The sequence below is a fragment of the Eschrichtius robustus genome, chromosome 19, assembly GCF_028021215.1.
Source record: "Eschrichtius robustus isolate mEscRob2 chromosome 19, mEscRob2.pri, whole genome shotgun sequence".
Lineage (NCBI taxonomy): Eukaryota > Metazoa > Chordata > Mammalia > Artiodactyla > Eschrichtiidae > Eschrichtius > Eschrichtius robustus.
Window position 1 is genome coordinate 4759714 of NC_090842.1, and position 16595 is coordinate 4776308.

Sequence of the window (16595 nt, forward strand, 5' to 3'; positions counted from 1 at the left end):
CAGATGAGCAAGTTGTGAATCTGCCTACCCTATCTCCCTCCCCTAGTCCCTGGTCAAGTCAGGATTTGAACCCAGGTCTGTTGGATGCCTGAGACCTTGGCCGTGACTTCTACCCTCACTGCCTTCAAATAACTCAAGTTTCACTGCGTCTGCACCTTTACTCTCTGAAAAGCCCTTGAGTTTCAAGGATAGTTCCTGCGTGCTGACCAATAAACCTGCTCCCACCTCCCCACCCAGCACCTTGTTGGGCTCTGTAGCTCTCCTACTGTTACCTGAAACCTGGGTTCTTCTCTTGGTGGGTGTCAAGCCAATAGACACAACCAAGACAAAGATGGAGAGAAGGAAGTATTTATTATCACTTGCAGCAAGTGAGGAGAACACCGGGGATCTTTCCCAAAGCAGTATCTCCCCAAGAGCCAAAGTGGGGAAGTTTGAAGCTAAGGGAATATGACAACTCATGAACGGGCATGAGCAGAGAAGGATTTGGCATAGAATTGGGGCCAAGGTCGACAGAGTCCAAGTCTTAGTTGACTGGCATCCTGCTTCCATCCGCCACCTGGGTGGGGGCCTTAGTTCCTGCAGAACTCAAAGATATATTATTATGTATAACCCTTGTGGAGGAACTAGGACTCCGCTTGTCACTGCCTTTTCTCTATTCCTGCACTCCTGTGTTCTTTTAAGATCATTGATGACTGAGACCTGTTCGAGGGCAAGCATGGTGGCCGGGCTTAGCTCACAAAACGGCTTAGGCCAAACTGGCTTTCGTATGTCAAGAAAGCCATTCCTTTAGGGGACCCCCTAACGTATCTGCTTACACTACCATCTGTCACTATAACAGGGCACCAGGTGACCGGGGTGCCAGAGTGGCTCTGCCACTGGTGTTGGTCTTTGTCTCTTTAGTAACAAGAGTCATCTGCCTCCAAAATCTGGACTTTGCTACCATGTTTGTGCTGTTATGTTAAAACTTCTTGAGGAGTTTTTGCTTTTGCTTTTATTTATAGTTTTAAAATACTGACACTGGGACCCAATCCTAGATCAATTCAATCAAAATCTCTGGGTGTGTTTAATGAACACCCCATCCCCCCAGCTGTGTCTTGTTTTTTTTTTTTTTTTTTTGGCCTTATCGTGTCTTCGTTGCTGCGCGCGGGCTTTCTCTAGTTGTGGCGAGCAGGGGCTACTCTTCATTGCGGTGCGCGGGTGTCTTATGCAGTGGCTTCTCCTGTTGCGGAGCACGGGCTCTAGGTGCCCGGGCTTCAGTGGTTGTGGCGCACGGGCTATAGAGCGCAGGCTCAGTAGTTGTGGTGCACTGGCTTAGTTGCTCCGCGGCATGTAGGATCTTCCCGGACCAGGGCTCGAACCCATGTCCCCTGCACTGGCAGGTGGATTCTTAACCACTGGGCCACGAGGGAAGTCCCCCTCCCCCCAGGTGTTTTAACACGCAGCCTGGACAGAGAACCACCGTGAGGCTCTCTGGCCTGGCCATGGCCTTACTGGGTTGCATTCCCAGACGCAATGTGGTCTCCCACCACTCCATAGCTTAGCAGTGCCCTTCCCTCTGTCTAAAACACCCTTCCCTAATCCCTCCAGTCTAACCTGGCAGACTCCTAATTTATTCATCTTGCAAGCCCCAGCACAAGCACTATTGGAAACCACACAAGCTTCAGATTTGGATGGACTTGGGTCACAATCCCTGTCACTTATTAGCTGTGTAAACTTGGGTGAGGTACTTAGCTTTTCCAAGCCTCAGTGTCTTCTTCTGTGAAATGGAGCTAATGCCGGTAGGAAGAATGTGGAGCTGTTTGTGATGGGAAGCATATTAGGAAGATCAAGCATTTGACACAGTGCTGGGTCCTTAGCATGAACTCAATAATAAATACAGGGCTTCCCTGGTGGCGCAGTGGTTAAGAATCCACCTGCCAATGCAGGGGACACGGGTTCGAGCCCTGGTCCGGGAAGATCGCACATGCTGCGGAGCAACTAAGCCCGTGCGCCACAACTACTGAGCCTGCGCTCTAGAGCCCGCGAGCCACAACTACTGAGCCCGTGTGCTGCAACTACTGAAGCCCGCGTGCCTAGGGCCCATGCTCCGCCACAAGAGCAGCCACTGCAGTGAGAAGCCCGCGCACCGCAATGAAGAGGAGCCCCCGCTCGCCGCAACTAGAGAAAGCCCGCACTCAGCAACAAAGACCCAACACAGCCGAACATAAAAATAAATAAATTTTAAAAAATAATAATAATAAGTACAAGGTATTATTATTATTTGTTGTTGTTATTGTTGTTGTAGGCACAGTAGAAACAGCAGTAGTAGTAGCCGACTACAGTAGTCGTCTGTAGTAGCAGAAGAATTACGCTGGTCTGCCCAGCACCCCACTCCTACTCCGGAATCATCTTGTTCCTTCTTGGGGGCGGGCGGCTCCCACGCTCCCCTACCCCAGGGTCGGGCCCTGATCTGGACCCAGCTAATCAGAGGGTGATTCTCAACAACCGAGCTCAGTGTTTGGCTCCTGCAGGGCACCTGACCCAAGCTGGGTCCATCGAACTGCTCCCAGGATACGTCAGAGCCCATGAGACAAAGACAAGCCCTGTAATGGGGCCACACACTGAATGCCAGGCTTCTAGTGGGTGGGCAACTTGTGGTCACGTGAGAATCCCCTCTTTAGAAGCGAAGCAGGAACTGTATGCAATATCCTGTAATAAACCATAATGGAAAAGAATCTGTGTATATGTATAACTGAATCGCTTTGCTGTACACCTGAAACTAACACAATCTTGTAAATCAACTACACTTCAATTAAAAAAAAAGAAGCCAAGCAGATTTCAGCAGAGACAAAAGATGGAGAGAGGGAGAGAAAGACAGAGACAGAGACACAGGTGAGAGAGAGAGCTGACAATATTTCTTGAGCCCTTGGGCACAGCAGCTTGAAACTGGAGACAACTCAGATTTCCACATGGACTGAGACCCCCGCCCCCTTCAAACTTTTGCTACTTTGGACTGGAATTTTGTCACGTACCACCAAATGAGTGCCATAAATACATTATTATTGTCGGTGTGCAAGTGTCATTTTCCAAAAGTTAAAACATGACATGCAAATATAATAGTGAGCCCATGTCAGAGGTTCGCGTAGCTCAGGAAAAGCAGCAGGGTCAGGGGTGGGTTCAAGGGAGAACACAAGACACTGAGTCTGTATAGTTAATGAGAGAAAGAATGCTGGAATAAAATGATAAAGTCCAACGCAGAAAGGTTAATGCCCTACAAGGCGATAAAACCGTAGCATTTGAGGCTATCTTTTCTTCCAGAAGTAAATCATTTTCATCTCTGTGGGACAAAAGTCATTTGTAACTTACTAATACTCCTACAAGTTAACATCTAAATTGACAGAGTGTAGGTCCTCAGGATAAATAATAAGTCAAACAAAATGACCATTCCTTGGAGAGGCAAACTCTGGGTCAGATAAGGCCCACTGCTTGTTTATGTAAACAAAGTTTTATCAGAACACGTTCAAGCCCGCGCATTTACATATCCCCTCTGGCTGCTTTCCTGCTGCAGCAGCAGAGTTGAATAGTTGCAACACAGATCCTCTGGCCCAGGAAATCTTTACTAACTGGCTCTTTCCAGGAAAAATTTGCCCTAGAGCTGAGGTTCTCGAAGTGTGGTCCCTGGACTAGTTGATTCTGCCCCAGGGAATTGTTAGAAATCTGATGCTCAGGCTCCCCCCAAATTCAGGCCCACCAAATCAGAAATTCCAGGAGCAGGCAGGCCAGCAATCTGGGCTGTGACTCCCTCAGGGGGCTCCTGATGCCTTGGGAGTCAGATGACCCTTGGGCAGACTTGAGAACAAAGCTGTGGTAGTCTGCTATAACATCCTGAGGGCGTCCAGTGTTCCAAACTGGGGATAATTTTTCTTTATATGGCACGTGGGGAAAAAGAGTGGGAGGTGAGATTGGGGAGCTCGACATATGACAGGTCGTGCCAAGGGAGGAGTTAAGTTATCCTGCCATTGAAAGCTTTTGGTGATCACATTTTCATTTTAGAAAGACATCTCAGGGATTGGCAGGTAAATAGATGGGAAGGTGGTGAAGTTGGAGGAGCACAAACAGATAGGAGGACTTGGTGCTAGTTAAGAGCCTGCAACTGAAAACCAGGCTGGAGACACTTTGTGAACTCCTGGATACAGCCATACCTGAAGCTAGAGAAAATTCATAGACTTCCCAATTAAGCCATCCTGAACAGAATGCTGCAGAGGAGCTGGTTCACAGGGGAAAGAACTGAAAGATATTGATGTAATGGAACTCATCAACTGTTGTGGAAGGTGAGAGAGAGGCAATGTTATCCGAACGGCATACGGATTTCTGTTTTGCTGGGCTGGGTAGATGGGACGGTCTAGGAAATAGAGCAGGATCCTGTGGGGCAGTCCCGGGTATAAGCCCTTTCTGTGTCCCTTGTTTCTTGTTTGTAGGAAATAGGCTTCATTCAGCCACCTTGACCTTCCCTGAGTTCCAGAGGGCAAATCCAAATGGTTGCTAATCAGGGAAGGGAGGGGATGCAGAAACAAAGGAGGAGCGTTGAAGAAATAATAGTGTAGCCATGGGGCAGGGTCCTGGTTCCTCCTCAAGGGATATACATAAACAATTTTTTTTTTTCCTTTCTTTTTGGCCTTGCCACGTGGCTTGTGGAATCCCCGACCAGGGACTGAACCCAGGCCATGACAGTAAAAGTGCCAAGTCGTAACCACTGGATCGCCAGGGAATTCCCCATAACAATGTCTTTGAGTTCTTCTGCGGAACTAAGACCCCCACCCAGGTGGAGGATGGTAACTTCAGGCTGAGCACAGGATTCCTGAAGCACCGCCCTGTTACCTCACCACCAACCAATCAGATGAAAGTCACAAGCCCTGCAGCCCTTCCCCCAAATTTTGCCTATGTGAACGTCTCCACGAAAACCATTGGTGAGTTTGGGTTTTTCTGAGCACGAGCTAGCCGTTCTCCTTGCTTAGCTCTGCAGTAAACCTTTCTCTGCTCCAAACTCCGGCGTTTCAGTTTGTTTGGCCTCACTGTGTGTCGGGTGATCGGTAACAGAACCTCTCTGGTTGCTCTCAGTCTGATGGGAGAGAGAAACACAAGCCAAGGGAATGACAGTTCTCCTCTAGAGGCATAGTGCCTTATTTTTTTCTTCGTTTGCGTCAACACACCTTTGTGAACAGAGGTTAAGAACACACCTGTACTGACGACGCAGCGTGCTGGCTAACACTGCCCCACTTCTGAGTTAAATGCTCCAAGGCTTAAATTCCAGCTCTGCCCCCTCAACAAGAGATTTAATTCTTCTGTCTCTGTTTCTTCATCTCTAATCTCATGATTTACAAGATGCATCTCCATCATGGAAGTGAAGAGACATCAAATCCCAAGGGTTCTGCATGGTGCCTGGTCCATGATAAGCATTTCATAAAAGGTAGATGTTACCATGATCATTCTGGCCCCTCCAAACAGACAAACATTTTTTGACTAACTGGCTTGTGACATGGATTGTTTCTTTCCAATTTAAGATGCTTTCTTTTCATGGAAGTTTAAAAATTAATAAAACCGTAATTCCCGTTTGATGGGTAATTACTATGCTGCGCTTGCTCTACGATTAAATAAAAGTGTTTTGCATATAAGATAGTGTTGCTGCGCTTAGCAGTATGGATACATTAGTTATACAATGATTTTGAATTTAACTTCATGAGCAGATTCTGGGGAGGGTAGCCTCCCCGGAGAGGGGGAGGGGCACCCAACCACCTGTCATCATTACCCCCACTAGGACCAACCATGACCTCAAACAAATGGGATGAAGGGTCAGAGGCAGGAGACTGAGGCGCCATCCTACTTGGGAGATGCCAGTTTGTTTTAATTCTTTCCGATTATGAAGGCAATACAAGCTCAGAGTGTTAAAGAGAGTAAAGCAAAGTAGAAAGAAGAAAAACTCATTTCTCTTCAAAGACAAACACTGTTGGCTTCTTGATGTATCACTTTCTTTTTTTTTAATATAAATTTATTTATTTATTTATTTTTGGCTGTGTTGGGTCTTCCTTGCTGTGCGCGGGCTTTCTCTAGTTGTGGCAAGCGGGGGCTACTCTTCGTGGCGGTGCGTGGGCTTCTCACTGCAGTGGCTTCTCTTGTGGCGGAGCACGGGCTCTAGAGCGCAGGCTCAGTAGTTGTGGCGCACAGGCTTAGTTGCTCTGCGGCATGTGGGATCTTCCTGGACCAAGGCTTGAACCTGTGTCCCCTGCATTGGCAGGAGGATTCTTAATCTCTGCGCCACAAGGGAAGCCCTACTCATTCACTTTATAACAGCTTTATTGAGATATAATTGACATAACATAAAATCCACACATTTAAAGTTTTCCACCAGGTAGAAGTCAGAGCTTAAAGTCTAATGGGGACCGTTCCGTGTCCCTAGGTGGAAACATTAACTCCTCTGAGAACTTGGACCTCTAGGCCCACAGAGCCAAAAGTTGGAGGGATGAGAAGCACACCTCTTACAGGGTTGCTGGGAGTGGTACTGACCAGGACCAAACCTGCTTCTCTGTCCCTTGCTTCCAGGACCAATGTATTCTACCTTTTGGGGAGACATCATACTCTACTGGTAGTTAAGTTGGGGAGTAGATTGCATTTGGGGAGATAGTATGCCAAACTCTCAGGGAATCATCTCTAAGCTGGCACTTTGTGCTTTCAAAAGATCTTTCTGTCATGTTATCATGCTGGAAGCTCCTGGTATAGGTGATAGGACCAGGAATCCCATGGCTATATGCTCACCTCCTTACCTCCTTTCCTATAAAATGCGTCTTCTGGTTCAAGGGGATGTTACGTTGGATTCCACGTCAGCAGATCAAGCATTCTGTATGCCATCAGATAGTGACGCTAGCAGAGATCCTTTGGACAGAAAAAGCAAACCTATACCTGGATTATCATTAATTCCGGTCTAGATGAATTGCTGAGCCTTCCAGGGTAGAAGGGGTCTGATGTAACCAACTGGCCGCCAAGCGGTAGGTGGGTCTCCTTGAGGGATGGTACCATATGTGGGGCTTGACACTGGTCTACGTTGGTGGCAGTGGCAACAGCTAGATAAGCCTTGGTAAATGGAGCCCATGCACAGCCTTCATCCCTGTTGCCATGGCTACTCTGGTCATATGCCTGTTGTGTCAGCACTGGGGTGGCCTCTTCCATGGTGAATGCTCTCTAGTGAACATTGCATGTGATACAAAACCTACACGCTTGGTTTTGGTCCTCTTTATCTTCCAGGTCTCTGACCAACCAGTGACGCTATTTACCACTGTCCGTGAATCTGTGTATATTCTTATCTCAGCTTACTTCTCTTTCCTCGTAAAGTGGGTGACCAGCTGCATCGGCAAAAGTCTGCTCTTGGAAGGAGTCCCCCTTGCTGAATTCTTTCAGGGTCTGGCTCATGTAGTGAGTTCCTTGAGTCTGTTCTTTTACGGGTGCCATGTTAATCAGGGTTCTCCAGAGAAACAGAAAGAATGGGACATATATGTATATATAGAGAGAGACTTTTTTTTAAGGAGTTGGCTCACACAATTACGGAGGCTGGCAAGTCCAAAATCTGCAGGGTTGGCCAGCAGGCTGGAGACCCTGGGAAGAGCCAGTGCTGCAGTTCAAGTCCGAAGGCCGTCTGCTGGCAGAATTCCCTCTTGCTCTGGGGAGGTTGGTCTTTGTGCAATTAAGGCCTTCACCTGGTTGGATGAGGCCCACCCACGTAATGGAGGGCATTCTGCTCTACTCAAAGTCCACGGATTTAAATGTTAATCTCACCCAAAAAACACCTTCACAGGAACACTGAGAGTCATGTTTGACTAAATATCTGGGCACTGGGGCCCAGCCAAGTTGACACATAAAATTAACCATCACAGATGCATTAACCAGGTCAAGATTTTAGGTATGCAACATTAAAAGCCAGACCTTAAAACACAGTAACTGGGCTTCCCTGGTAGCGCAGTGGTTGAGAGTCTGCCTGCCAATGCAGGGGACACGGGTTCGAGCCCTGGTCTGGGAAGATCCCACATGCCGCGGAGCAACTGGGCCCGTGAGCCACAGTTACTGAGCCTGCGCGTCTGGAGCCTGTGCTCCGCAACAAAGAGAGGCCGCGACAGTGAGAGGCCCGCGCACCGCGATGAAGAGTGGCCCCCACTTGCCGCAACTAGAGAAAGCCCTCGCACAGAAACGAAGACCCAACACAGTCATAAATAAATAAATAAATAAATAAAATTTTTAAAAAAACAACAAAAAAAAAGAAAAACAACACAGTAACCACATCAAGCCAATGTCCTCCATGGGGAATCCTAAAAAATCAGCTGACCATCTTCTTTGACATCTTTGTGGCATCTTTCCAAGTGGGTGATGGGACAATCGCTGAATCTTTGACTGTCAGAATTGATGGGACACAGAAATCTTTTAGCTTCCCATTCCCCAAGAGGTGTTATGATGACATAAAGTCTCTAAGGTTATTAACAGAGGAAAAAGCAGGGAAGGGGCCGGGGGCAAACAAGCTCGGGAAATCCTGGGTTAACTATAGTCAGGTAGGTAACTTTTTTTTTTTTGGCCGCGCGGCTAGTGGGATCTTAGTACCCCGACCACGGATCGAACCCACGCCCTCAGCAGTGAAAGTGTGGAGTCCAAACCACCGGATCGCCAGAGAATTCCCAAGGTAGATGTCTTTAATGGGATTTTCAGAGGCTGTAACATACAAATGTGTAGCCTGATGTGAATCTCCAAGAGGGGGACTTCACCTCCACAGTCCCCCACACATTTCCTGACCAGAGCTTCTTCAGGCAGCTGCTTAGGGGACAAGGGTGATGCAGGTCACACCCTGAGGGACATCTCATCTCCCAGTGTAAGGAACTGAGATTTAAGAGATAGAGTGTCTTGTCCAGGTGGCATGTGACAGAGCCAAAGCTAAAACCCACATTCCTGGCACTTCCCCGCTGGTCCAGTGGTTAAGGCTCTGCCTTCCAACGCAGGCGGCATGGGTTCGATCCCTGGTCAGGGAACTAAGATCCCACATGCTGTGGGGTGTGGCCAAAATCTAAAAAAAAAAAAAAAAAAAACACCCACAAAATACCCCACATTCGTGATGCACAGCCCCGTGCTCCATCCATGTCACAGAGGTGGGATCTAGTCCCCATTCTGAAAGGAGGAGACACCAAGCACAGCCTTCTTCGAGGCTAATTAGTTACAAAGATCAGACTGGAATCCTGGTCTCTTGAATTTCAGCCTGGAACAAAAAAAGAAAGCCCACAGCATTGGGGCACTTAGAAGTTCAGAACTGCATACAGGAGTGATATATTTTTAGCACCTTTAGGTGACCCCTGAGCAGATGAACCATCACTGTTGTGGCATGCCTGGTAAAATGATTCCATTGAGCCGAGAATGAGGTCCCAGAGCCAGCAGATGCTGGAGACCATTCGAAGGGTTGGGCCACACCCCAGGGCTTCCTGCCTCCTCCCCTCCCCCCATCAACAGGAAGTCCACAGATGAGGTTCACTTTCCCTGGGATGCAGCAGGCGTGTGGCCCCTGCAGAGGTTTGCTCCAAGACTGCGCCAGCCTTCTCAAGCTCAAAGCTTCAGCTACCCCTGGGCTGGGTTGTATTTAACCAGAGGGAAGCCCCGTGGTTCAGGTTCGGCCAGTGCAAACCAGGCACAGCTGTTGGGGATCTGGCCGACTCACAGCTCAGGAAAGCCTTTGAGTGCAGAAAGGAGACAACCCTCTAGAGAGCAGCGATTCTCAACCGAGCATGCGTGAGACTCTCCAGGCGGGCTTGTGCAAAACACACGTCGCTGGGGCCCACCCCAGGAGTGGCTGAGTCAGCTGATCCGGGGCGAGGCCTGAGAATCTGCATTCCCAAACTCCCTGGGCTACAGATGCTGCCGACCCAGGGACCACTGTTTGAGGACCCCTGCTCTAGGGCGCCTTCTGAAGGATGCCACGAGGTCTGCACACACAGAATTGCTCCCTGGTGGGCCTGAAATCAACACTACCTCTACGCTTACCATTTTATCCCCAATTTTAGAACCCAACTAGGGAGGTTTCCATCCTGGCGCTCAACCTGTAGCTATCTGGGAGACCAACACAGGAAACTCAGAGAATGGGGTGAATTACTGCTTTCATATTTTAAACACATTTAATGAGATGTAATTCACATATCATACAATGCAAAGACTTTTCATAGAGTCACAGATGTGTGCAACTACAACCATTGTCAATCTTAGGGCATTTTCATCACCACAAAAAGAAACCCATACCCTTTAGCTCCTGCACCCCTATCCTGTCTCATCCCCACCCCAGCCCTAAGTAAATACTAATCTACTTTCTGTTTCTAAATTTGCCTGTTTGGGCCACTGCATATAAACAGAATCATACAATACGTTGTCCTTTGTGCCTGGCTTCTTCAACTTAGCATAATGTTTTTAAGGTTCATCTACATCACGTCAGTGCTTCATTCCTGTTCCTGGCCGAGTAATATTCCATCATCTTGCTAGACCACATTTTGTTTATCCATTCACCCATTGTTGGGCTTTAATTTTTGCAGTGAATCGTTGATTGGTTATTTGTTTACATTCATAGAACTATACACACACACACAGAGTACATTTTACTGCAGGTTATTTTTAGAAAAAGGACATAGGCGGCTTCTACCTCTTACCTCTTAGAACAGGGCTGCCTTGAGCCAGCAGGCGGGAACTCCTCAGCCTTCTCTGAGACCACCCTGTGGGAAAGGCCAGGGGTGCGGTTATAGGTCTCAGGTGAAGCCAGCCTTCCCCTCCAAAGCAGCCACCCAAGTGAGGTTGTAATACCGAGGGACCCCGGCTGAAGCCACGTGCAGCAGTACAATCTCCTGGTTGAGCCCCACACCAATTCCTGTCCTACAATATTGTAAAATATAATTAAGTTGTTGTTTTGAGCACCAGCAATAGGGAGCTGGGACAGCTGGGGTGTGTTCCCACGGGGGTTTATCGGGGAGTCTCTGCTCCCGGCCCCCATCACTGGAGCGGATGGCGGTGATGGCAGAGGCCTCCTGATGGGTGTCCTGCTTTCTGTCCCTTTTCCCCCTCCTCTGCTCAGACGCTCTGCGATTTGCCCCCAGCATCTCTCTCGTTCAGCGCCTTTTGTTCCCCTGACCTGCCATGTGAACTCCCAGTGCAGAGTTTGAAAAAAAAAAAGCTTTGTTGAGATATAATTCACACACATAACATCTGCCCATCTAAGGGTACAGTTCGATGGGTTTCAGTGCATTCCATCGCTATCCCTACCTGACCTGGGTTTGTTGGTCTGTTTCTCCCACTGGGATGTAAGTCCTTGGGGAGGGCATCTTGCTGTCTGTTCACCACCGTATCCCCCCCTCACCCCCCTCGGTGCCTGCCTGGCACAAAGCGGACACCTAGTGACTACGTGGCAGCTTTGTGAGCAAACTCAGAGTTGTCAAGCTCCAGGGAGGACGTAGGTAGGTCCTTGAGACAATGGCCTTGGCCTCAGCCGACACGTGGTGTGGACCTCGTCTGTAGGTGGATCTGAAGAGATGGGCTTGGGTCCTCAGCCTCCCCTCCCCCAGCCCCCTGCAGACTTGCCTGTCCTGCGCCCACTGCCTCTCTGCTAGCCCTGCGTTAGGGACAGCATCTGTGCCGGTGGTTGAGTGAAAGCTAATGGCTTCCCTCGTTGTTAGCCCCTCAGCTCACATATTTGCATCCCAGCAGGGCCTTCTGGGGACATAATATCCCACACAGGGAACTTACATGGTGATCATTTTCAGGTAGTTGAAAGAGCTGGGTCTGGGCTGGCAGACTCGGGTTAAAATCCAGCTCCAGACGTAGCGGGCGCCTCTGGGATCCGACACAGACCCTCTGCCCTCCTCTGATTCCACTACAGGGTGGGGCCCGCTGGCCTCAAGCTGACAGCACCCCCCTCCGTCACACACGGCGCTTCTTTCTGCGTCAAGTCCTCCCAGACACTGAGCAGCCAGCTCGGTGAGCGGAGCCGCCCCGGAGCGGAGGTTGTTAGGGCCCCTGGAACTCCCGTCCCCCTTCCTTGGGCAGAGGACGTGTGGGAACACACGGGCTCCTGTGGGATTTTCCAATTCATTGATACCCACCCGCCCCCCCCCCCTTCCCGCCAAGAGGTGCCATCTCTGTCGCCCCCGCCACCTCCAATCTGGGGGGCCTTTGCGATGCCCTCAAGGAGCAGGATGGGAGACTGGCTGCCAGGTAAGAAATGTGGTAGGGCCAGCACCTGGAGGGACCAGATAGATAGAGAGAGAGAGACCAGTGGGATGGGGCAGGGGCAGGGGGAGCAGAGCAGGGGGAAAGGAAGGAGGGGGAGGGGCAGTGAGCCTCCAGGAGCCACCACCTGGCCGGGACTGTGTGATACCCAGGTGAGAGCTGCTCACCTGGGCCCAGGCAGCCCTCAGATTTGTCAGCCAAAATAACTGAGGTTACGGCTTTAAGCCACAGCGTGCGGCCCACCCCCCCACCTCACTACTCAGCGGGGGGGGGGGCCTCACTACTCAGCCGTAGATAAAGCACCTGATTAGCAGCTTTTCCTCCTTCCTGGTCTCGCTGGGCTTCCTGGGAACGTGAGGCCCAGCTCCAAGTCCTCACCTAAGGCTCTATGTTCAAGAGGACCCAAACCAAGACGAATGCGGACCTGCTGGGGAGGTAAGGTACTTCCACTTGGGTAAGATAATTAGCTCGAGCTCCGGGTGCTTCATCCGGAAAAGGGGAGGAGTATCGTTTCTAACCTAAGATTCTTCTGGAAATGAAAGAATCCAGGCGAATTTAGCATCTGGTAGCCGGTGTCCCATCTGGGGCAGCTCACTGGCTCAGAGGCAAATTTGAATCCAGTTTCCAGGTGTGATGTGCATGGCAGATACTTCCCACCATCCTCCGAAAGCTGAATTGCCTTTTGCTCGGGGAAGAAATGCCCGACCGTGACTGGGCTTGTCTGCTTGCTGGTGGCCGTGCAGGGGAGCCATCGTCCTCTTCTTGGGCCCTAAGGGCAGTAAAGGGACTCTGTTCTTATAGAAATGTTATTGTATCTTTCCGATAAACATAACCCATTCCTTGTCTGTTTTTCTTTTCTTATCAAATTACCCCAACTGACACAAATTTAAGCAAATAGTTTTAGTTCCGGTCACAGGACTTGGGGCTGCAATCAAGGATCTGAATGAAATTCCTGGTAAAATACAGTAATTAGAAGCACAGTGAGAGCAGAATCGAAACGTCCCAGCCTGCGGAGACACTGAAAGGCAGTCTGGTTAATTTCCAAATTATATTTGGGCTCAACATGCAAAGGGTTCTTTTTCATTTAGGCAGAGAAAATAGGACTGAAGATTATTACAATAACCACACAAGACTAGGGATATAATTATAAAATAAGCCAGACCCTAGCAGGCAAATCATGTTTAATGTGTTTTGAGAATTGAATATTCTTTATGGAATTAAAAACAGAGGGGGGAAAAATCAACGTGCAGAAAATTAATTAAAGAAGAGGTAAGACACAGAAAAGCTTTGGGTGTCATACAACTACAAATACAAAAGCAACAAATTAAAAAAAGAGCACACACGTAATTACAGATTTCGGTAACATGAGTAGCCAGAACATACCCAGTGAATTATCAATACTTAATCATCAAAGATCTTACTCATTTTGCAAGGGGGCTGGTAGTGATGATGGATTTCAGTTGATCCAAAGGACTTTTTCTTCCATCGCAAGCAAACCTGTAAGGACGGCTCAAGTAACTCTGAAAAGTGGAGTTCCTTTTCTCAAAGAAAACTGACACGGGAGGGTTCTTCTCCTCCGCCCCCCCCTCTACCACCAAAATTTGTACATTCATTCAACTCTTTTAACTAAGGCAACCCAAAGACAATTTCTTGAGACCCCCAAACACCCTGCGAAGCCACAAATTCTACCCATGTAAAAAGGGAAAGAAAAAAAAAAAAAGAAATGAACGACCTCCAAAACTAAGGGCAGTCACTCTGCAAAGTGCGGGATGGTTCACTGTGACAGCTTTTGTGGATTTCATGTTAAAATGTCTCTTTAAAAGGAGGCGTGGACGGGAGTGAATCAAGACCCAGCCTCGCCCTGGGTTGAGGAACGGCCTGTATTGGACAGGTGATATATGGGTCAGCCCTCACGTATCTTTTCAACTCTGCACACTCTGCTGAGGTAGGACCTTTGGAAGAAATGCACAACATCTCAGGGCGTTAGAGTGTCCTCATCATAAAGCACTGCCCTTCTGCTCAGTTGGGGGGCCCAAGACAGTCACACTCCCGAGCCACGTGTGCCCTTACACAATTCAAGAGTTTGTATCAGATCGCAGCCACGGAGGAGAGTCACAGCCACAGGAGGTGGGCGAGACCCTGGCGCTGACCTGGGGACGCCTGCTGTATAGCGAAAGCTCGAGGGGTGGGGGGAGGTGGAGAACCCCGGCAGGCAACTACAAAAGGTTATTAGCAAATGGTATCAAAAAGTATCAAAACATTTCAAAAAACTTTAAAAAACTGCCAGGCTTGGCGGACACACAGGGCAGGCTCTCTAAGCACCCGGGAGGGCTGCCCTACATTTCAGAGGTTTATCCTGGAGATGGGGACTCCGCCCCTTTCCCTCTGAAGATGCTCAGAATCTCCACGGAGACAGCAAGGATGTCCACGCCACATGGCTGGAACTGCCCCTCCAGGTTTGGGACCAGTGGTCTGAGATTCTAGCCAAAAGTTCTGAGAGCCAAAAGCTAAGTGAGATGCTGGCAGAGCCACATGCCACGGAGGACCAGGGTAAGAGGAGGGGGAGGCCGCTAAGTCTACAAGGGGGTTGGGGTGGCAGGGTGCCGTCCTTTCCCTTCCCCCACGGCTGCAAATCACCCAAAGGTCACTCCTGGCCTAGGGGCCAGGCACTTTGAGCCACAGGTGAACTCACCTGAACTCAGAGTGGGACCTGGGAGGGACTCCACTTCCCTTTGGCATTTGGGTTCCCATCCCAAACTGAACACCCTTTAGGGCTGGCTTCTGGGGTTCCTATCATTCAGGTCGACTTATCATTCAGGGTCAAGGGGAGGGGCATTCAGAATATAAATACACACATGAGGTTTTCTGCTCAGATCAAGATCTAGAAGGAGTCCTACCTGGTACTCTAGCTTTCTAAAGCAGCAGGATGTTAAAAATACGAATTGAGCCATACACACAAGCAAGGTGCTAAGATAATCTCTGTGTATTTTAAACAGCAGAAAGACCACTGTAAGTTACAAGGTTTCTTCAGCTTTTCTACTCTGCTTAAGCAAACAGGGTTCCAACTTGGGTGAGGATCAAACTCAAAACCTACCATTAATATGAAGTTAAAACTCTAGTTCTTTAAAAGAAAAAAATCAAAACCTGAATAAAAGCCCACCAGGCTCATTTTGAAAGATCAAAGTAAGATGATCCAAGCATTGTCAAAGTTCTAGCAGAACAGCTCGGAGCGTTGAGTTTGACAACATAATGGCAAAAGCTGCTGTTTCTGTCTCAACATGGCAGCCAGGAGAACCCAAGCTTTCATCACCATGGTTTGAAATCACACTATCGTGATTTTGCAGTTCTAACGGCCACCTGCACAAGTACATCCGCAAGCTCTGGCCACCTGGGTTATAAACCATTTTCTTCCGATCTTAGCTGCACTGCACAGCACGGTGATTCCCATCTTAAAACCACAGACAGCAGAGACCTGCCACAGTCCCACCACTTTGCTCTCCCTCATCCAGGCAGGCGCTGCTCACGGGTCACAACGCTCCGCTCCACGGACCCCGGTGAGCTCAAAAACCTTTCTTAGCGCAGTGGAGCCACTGCCAATTATCTGAAGTTGGTCTCCAAAAGGCAACTTCCTCATCAACCCTACCTTTAAAGGAACACTCACCGCCTCAATCGTATTAGATTCTAAGGCGTGTAAATCACAAACATCCTTCACAATGGCAAGGGAGACATCACAGAATAGTAGGGGCAGGGCATGGTATGTTAACCTGCAAGGCACAAGAAAATCAGAATAGAGGCCAGCACTGCACCCTTATCCTGGGACATGTCCTGGAAGTCAAAAATACAACAGCTGGCTTAGGCTAAAAATTCGTGCCTGTCCGCTTCCCAAGGTCAAAGCCCTCCCCGCTCCCCAAAGCACGCATGGTCTTTCCATGTGCTCAGCCCAGCCTGCCCCTGCATTCTGACTGAACGACCACCTCTTTGCTCATGACCTGGGCGGAGGTGGGGAGAACAGACCACAGGTTCTGTGCCTTCTAAAGGGTCTTCATATAATGAAACCTTTCCTGGAACAGGAAGGGGGTAAGCTTATCCCAAAGTTGGCAGTAGTTCTGCAAAACATGTTTCGAGGAGGGCTGGACGAGGTTTGAGACAAAAGAAGGGTTTCGGGCTCAATGGAGTTTGGAAATGCTGGGTTTATGGAGGGTTAGCAGTTAATGCAGGACTCCTCAGAGCCTTTAATACACCTAAATGTTGTTTTAAAGAGCTCCAAGAAGATGACAGTTTTTTGGTTTGACTGTTTGTATGCCTTGCAGAACCTCTCAAGAGTCTGGAAGCCT